Here is a 7,150-nt window from a genome sequence, read left to right as displayed (position 1 = left end):
TAGATTAGCTCATAAGCACAAGATAAAATGTTTGCATGTTATAGCAGATTCTAAATTGGTTGTGTCCGAAGTAAGGAATGCTTATGTGTCAAAAAATAAAAGATTAAAACAATACAGGAATGTTGTATCGGATATGATTGAATGTTTTGATGCATTTGGGACACTAGTAGAATTTTGGCAAATAAATGACTATATGACTAAATAATTTAGTCACAAGACTAAAAATTTTAGTCATGTGACTAAAAGTGATCAACTTCTAGTATTGTTTTTTAATTCATAAGTATAAGTTACTAGATAAATGACTAAGTTGACCATTAGGAAAAATTACAAGGTTACACACAAATAGATGACTAAATAAATGATCAAATTAATGACTAAACAATTGGTCACAAATTATTAGTCAGCAAAACATATTACTAAATGATTGATGGATGAATTCTTATCATATTAATACATTCTTTACTTTTTTATAACTTTTATTACTCATTGATGAAGTTTTTTCCCTATCAATACAACATTATCAGTGAACTTCCTTAAATGTCCTCTCAAATATTGAACTAGAAATGAACTTAAAAGCATCCTATTCTGCACTTAACTCCTCAAAATATATCTATGAACTCTTAAAGAAAATAAAAACTCTACACACAATCAAATTAAAAGTCCATCTTTACATATAAAAAAGATTAATTATCTCAATATATAATTTTTGTTAATCACATTAATGACATTTAATTAACTATCTTTATTATTATTATCCTTTTCATGTGATGACTGATTCCACGAAACACATGATCTTAAAGTTTTCCAGCTATGATCCACAAACAATAGTTGTGGCATGCCACCATTTTGTTTTCAATTTTATTTTATTTCATTAAATATATTTTGTGAACAATCTTTAATTATTTTATTAAATGATAGTAAATTTATATTTATAAAGGAATTTAGCTTTTCCTTTTTTGACATTTAAATTCCTTACGCATTGTAATGTACAAGTGTCAATATATAAAATTTATAAAATTTAAATAAATAGCTTAAAATATAAAGAAAAATCACTATGTGTGTGTGTGTGTGTGACAAATCTTGTATCTATAATTGTGAACCCATTACTCATTAAACAGGTTTAGAAGTAGATAAAACCCCACCTTCTAATGTTTACATAGTTGTTAAGAAAAAAAAAACTCTAATATTATAGGCTATATTTCACAAGAAAATCAATTCATTCAAGGTTTCTTGAGAGAAAGCATGGGCATTACATTTGAGTGCAAAGAGATGAGGGAGATTGAAAAAAAGAAGAAGAGATGTACAAGCTTTCTTGTAAGAATAAAGGGTGATAAAAGCCTCATTTAAAGAGAGATTTTAATACTACTTAAACGAGTAATTGGAGTTTATAATATCAAAGTTTTAGAGATAGAATTCTAAGTAAATTAAATGTCTTTTCTATTTATTTATTTGTCATTTTTAGCTATTACATCTTTTTGAAATATAGTTCCAATTAATTCAACCAATACTATTTTAAATATTGTTCAGGCATAAATTTATCTCATATATATAGTTAATAATTTAATTCAGACATATACATTTATCTTATATTTATAAATTATCTATATATATAGTTAATAATTTTATATTTTTCTTTATTATTTTACCTAAGAATTAATAGACAAACACATAATGGGCATTTTTGAGATATTTAAAATATACAAAATTTACAAATATAAGACAAATGTATATGTTTGTGAAATATTCTAATACTATCAATTGAAAATGGTAGAAATTGGAAGCATGTACAATTCGATGTTAATCTCCTCTGTAAACATACTCTATAATGTGCAGGTAATAAACATTCCCATTCTAACCCTCCTTGCTTCGCCAGGAATATATGATCATTTTTGAAGTTCTAAATGGGTATTTTTTTAAAGTGGAGTCTATGTCCAATAAACCCTATAGAATCAACTTGAAATGAAGGTAAGATTTTTTTTCTGCCTGCTAAATTTTCTAATTTCTTTTTATTTCAATGAGTTACTTCTTCCTCAAAATGAACTATAACTAATATGATTTTTCTTAGAAAAATGCCCAAGCTTTTATCTGATTCAAAACCCTAAAACATAGTTCTTCTTGGCCTTGGACATTTGATAAGGTGCCTTGTTAGCCCTAGTTTTTGGTGTGATTAAAGCTATCTAATTAGATCTATTAGATTTCCACAATTCATATAAATGAGAATTATAATTTCTAGATTTGATTGTGTAAAGTTTTTTTTTGCTTCAACATATCAAATCATACTACATGATCCATCATTGGGATGCAAGAGAACAAGAATAACAAAATAGATGCAAGAGAGCAAGAAGAACACAATTTTGTTTTGTTCTTCTTGTTCTCTTGCATCCCAATGATGGATGATGTAGTATTATTCAAAATGTTGATGATAAAAAATACTTTACACAATCAAATCCAAAAATTATAATTCTCACTTATGTAATTGCCAAGTTTACAAAGGGATTTAGAAATTCCATGATGGAGTTTGTCTCAAGCTCAATTTAAAAATTACTAAATTTTTTAATCTTTCTTACACACATGAAAAATCCATCTTTGTTCGAATCTTGTCTATTACTTTAATTTTGTAAGGTTCTCTACGATGAGATCTAACACTAATTATACCACATAAAGGAATAAACAAACACGTCTAGTTTTAATACAAAAAAAACTTGTCTAGTTTTAAGATCGACATTGTGGGATTTGGGAGATTTCAGTAATTTCTAGCCAAGAGAATTAACAAGCAGGGCCAATCACTTATTGCAACTTCACACTTAGACTATTTTGATGTTTTCTACGCTCTTTGATTCACTTTCTTTAGGAATCTCAAAGAGCAATGTAAAGATCACCCAAATGTGATATTGATATATACAACCATAATGGCCATGGAATCCACTCAATATTATCTTCCATTGGGGGAATTTAAGACTTCTATCACTCTCTTTTTAGATGTTCTTAAAAAGAACTCTCAAGAAATCTATTTTTTGAGGTTTTTCCTCAAAAATGTGAAATCCTATGTAGTCATCCAATGTTTGGACCAGAGAGCGGAAAAGGTAGTTGGCCATGTCTTCCTTTGAATATGATAAAGTATACATTATCAAAAAGGGAAGCTATGCACTAAGGTGCGATTATTTTCTCACAATATTTGAATATGAGGGGTGTAAAATGTTGGATTTTTATGCTTAGAACACGACTATTATGCTGCAAAAACTTGAAGTTTGATCCATACACTAGGAGGTATATTGTCACATATGAACTTGGAGCCCACACCCATTAATACAAAAGGTTACTAGATACTCAGAAAGTTGACTGAGACTATGTCTTGGAATAGCATGAATATTTACAATGAGTAGCTTGTATGCAATGCCAATAGCAAGGAGAAATAGAGAAACTTAAGCTATGAACCACCTAGAGGCCTAACCTCCCTGTCCAACTACCTCTGAACTTATTTTGAGTTTCTGTCAATGATACTAAGATTTTTTTCCATAATTATTGGGGTAATTTGAGATGTTAAAGCCAATCAAAATATGTTGACATATGGTTGTCTACAAACTCTTCTATTTTGGTGGCAAATTCATAGTTTACTCTTTTTTTTTTCTTTTGAATATGTAATGTTTGATTAGAATATTTTAGGCTAAGCTTCTTTTGGCAATGTCATTATTACAAATGTTTACAAAATTATTCCTATTAATTTGTCCATGCCATTTTTGTATTTGTTTATTAAATTTCTCAAGACCACCTTTATATGTGATTTGATATGCATTTTTTTATACTAGGCAAGACATAATGGCTTTTTTTCTTCTAATTTGAACTTTACAATGTGAATATAGTATGTGGCTCTCTAATTTTAGATTCTCTTAATTGAGAGTGTAGCTCAGGTGTTATTCCATCTATATCTAAGCTTATACCTGGTCAAGTTGCCTATCACTATTTGGCTAGCTACTAAAATGGAATAAATTAGTTGGAAATCTCAAATAAATATGTACACATAGGAATACATTCACTCCATAACTATATTGTTACACTTTTCACTATTTTGCATCCTAGAAGCTGAGGCAAGATGGTTAAAACATATGTTAGGCTAAGGCAATAAAACCTTAAAAAAATGGTGATTAGAAGGGATGGAATCCATTGCTGATCCATGCAACCAAGTCCATGTACCATGCATTAAAACAAGAAAAATCTTGAGAACAACTCTACTTAGATGCTACACCTACATATTCAAGTTTACTAAGCTTAGCTAAGTCAAAATGTGGAAATAATAAAATTAGTAAATTTTGTTTTCAACATTCCATACTCGAGAATCCCATCTTGAGTTTCACCTATCATAAAAATAGGAATGGGTAGAACTAAGATTAATATTGATATTTTGAACTCAATATTTAGCTATTGATTAACAACCCATGAGATTTCTTTCTGCCTAAAGCTTTTGGAACTGATAGAAGGTGACTCAAAGGGTACTCTTTTAGCTTGATAGTTTCCTTGAAAATGGAAACCTTGGTTGTATATGGGTTTTATCAACTTCCTATTCTTTATAGTTAAAGGAATGTGAAACACAACTTTACTATGTATTTTTAGGAATTTTCTTGTAGAAAAGTTGAATATAGATCACACTGTAGCTCAACAGGAAAGGGTTGTGGACATGATAAGATGTTGAATGATAAAAAATAAGACAAATGAATTGTGTCTTGCAGTGCTATGTTACATCTCATTCAATTAGTGGCTAGTACAAGTTATCCACTAGTTGAGTAAGCCATTAGTGCTCTGATTAAGTTGGCAAAGGACCACCTGATGGTGCCCTATTTTTTGAAAAAAATTAAGGTCTCCATTTATGATGTTGGAGACTTAAATAAAATTTTGTTACAGATGTAATTAATACTAAAAATATCATTTCCACTAGTTGTAGTTGATGATGAACTTTTAGCCTTATAAAGACTCAAAAGAAGACTGGTATATCTATAAGGTGAAAGTTATGAAATCTCTATCAGTAGCGTGGTTTGAGCATTTCTAATGAATAAAAGGAATAAATAATGTGACCAATGTACCAACTATTGAATATGAACAAAAGATAGAAACATATTGTTATATAGCAAAGTTTTCTCAAGGAATATATGCTTTTCACTAAGATATAAAAGGAAGGATGATTATATGTGATCTATATATGCTTCAGGAAAATGGACATTACTTCTTGAAGATTGATCAACAAGGGGCATCATATTCTTGAGAAGTTTGTGCAGTTTAAGACATGTGTAAGGGACTGAGATTATTGTTGAAGACTATTGTCCTAGTGACTATAGACTAAGTGTAATCAGACATGTCTCAGTTTTTACCAAAATAGAATTGTCTAGTCGAGTCTTCACCATTAAATCTTCTAAGATTTATGCAAAATATTCAATAGGGAGGAAAGTATGGTTTATTAATTACATGGGATAGAAACTCTTAGCTTTCCTTAATTAATAGTACTAGAAAGACTTCTATTGGAAGCTTACCATTCAAACACTAAGATGATATCTGAACCAAATAAATAATATACAGAAAAGAGAGTTTTTGTCATTACCTTTTTCTTTGTGGAAAATAAATTTTGGAAGAGAAAGGATAAAGTATTTTCTAACATCTATTTTTCTAACAGCAGAACGTTGGTTGGAAATGCAATTTTTTCAGTCTAGTAGGAATCAGAGCTAATATCACAAACTAGAGCAAGCACAATACTATATGATTGTGATGCCAATGTTCCACTGTCTAATGCTATTTTAAGAACAACCATTAGTAAGTAATCAAATATAGAGATTCATTGATAAAATAGCATTAGAAATAATGCTAGGAATATTAATACTGAGAGATTTGAGAGTCTGTGTAATTATGAGCAATGATCATCTTCAAGTTTGACACAAAAATTTCATATGCAGGGTAGTATCAAGAGTCTGAAATAGTTTGTGTCAAATATGGGGCCCTGTTAAGAACTTTTATGGAAAAATCTTACATGATGGCTTCATTAAAAATAGAGTATCTAGGTTGTATGCAACAGAGAAGTTGAGGCCTCAGATAGTAATGGTGGTTGTGCTTTAGAAAAGGAAAAAGTCCTTCATGATCATGAGTTTTCCATAGAATTGCATAACTAGTTTCCAAGAATGCTCAATTTTTTCCTTCATTCTCACTTCTTGTGGTCAAATTGGAGCTTTGGAATAGGATTTGAGCCTCCATCAAAGCTTAATTCATATCAAAATTTTGTTAGATGTCTTCATCTCAAGTACCCTTCTGGACATGTTTGCAAACTATGGAAGCATAGATAAGGCGTGGGAACTATTTAACAAAATGCCTAAAAGAATGTGATCTCATGGATTGTCATGATAGGGGGATAATCAAAAAATGGTTTTGTTGAAAAAGCATAAGGAACTTTCAAATAAACACAGTCAGAGTTGTAAATTTAGACTCTACAACCTTCAACAATATTCTTCCATCCTATGCCAAAATGAGATCTTTGGAACAAGGTATGTGTATCCATCAGAACATTAATGAAAATGGAAATTAATTTACATGGTGGTCATGTATGTAAAATGTGGAAGCATCAATAGGGAACATGATATATTTGAAAAAATGCCTAAAAGGAATGTCGTGATTGGATGATGTACAAAAAAATGGAGGATATACACAAGATTGAGCTTATGCATATAGGCAAGCTTCTAAAGAGATCATTTCCAAGATTGCACACTATAAGGTAAGTAGTGAAAGATTGACTCATTTTCCATTCATTTTGACTTGAACAATACAACTTGTTAAGTTAAATTTATCCATGCAAAAGATGTATAGTAGCCTAATGCTAGTAATGTAGCCGTGTAGTTTCAAGATTTGCACAATGCAATTTTTTAAATATAATGAATCAAAATGGTAAAGAAAGACATGAATTATTTTCATAATTTTTATTAGAAAGTTGAGAATATTGATCAGCAGTTATAGAATTTTAAAATAAAGATTTTCGGTTGTATTAAGAATATTTATTAGCAGTTACAAAATTTATAAATGAAGACTTTGCAATTGTATTTTCTTTTTCCATGAACATATCTATTGACATTATAATAGCAAGATGGCCAAGACATGAGAGAACTATAGTTGTGATTTTTTT

At 29.6% G+C, this 7,150-nt stretch overlaps 1 pseudogene; it reads left to right on the top strand.

Annotated features, from left to right (window-relative positions):
• The first annotated feature begins 1,764 nt into the window (after positions 1-1,764).
• On the top strand, positions 1,765-3,416 carry LOC149559362 (arogenate dehydrogenase 2, chloroplastic pseudogene; annotated as a pseudogene).
• The last annotated feature ends 3,734 nt before the right edge of the window (positions 3,417-7,150 follow it).

This window comes from Cupressus sempervirens, chromosome 5 (genome assembly GCF_028749045.1).
Source record: "Cupressus sempervirens isolate cs-2001-9-10 chromosome 5, ASM2874904v1, whole genome shotgun sequence".
Lineage (NCBI taxonomy): Eukaryota > Viridiplantae > Streptophyta > Pinopsida > Cupressales > Cupressaceae > Cupressus > Cupressus sempervirens.
Note: the sequence above shows the minus strand (reverse complement) of the source record. Positions and strands in the feature narration are given on the sequence as shown.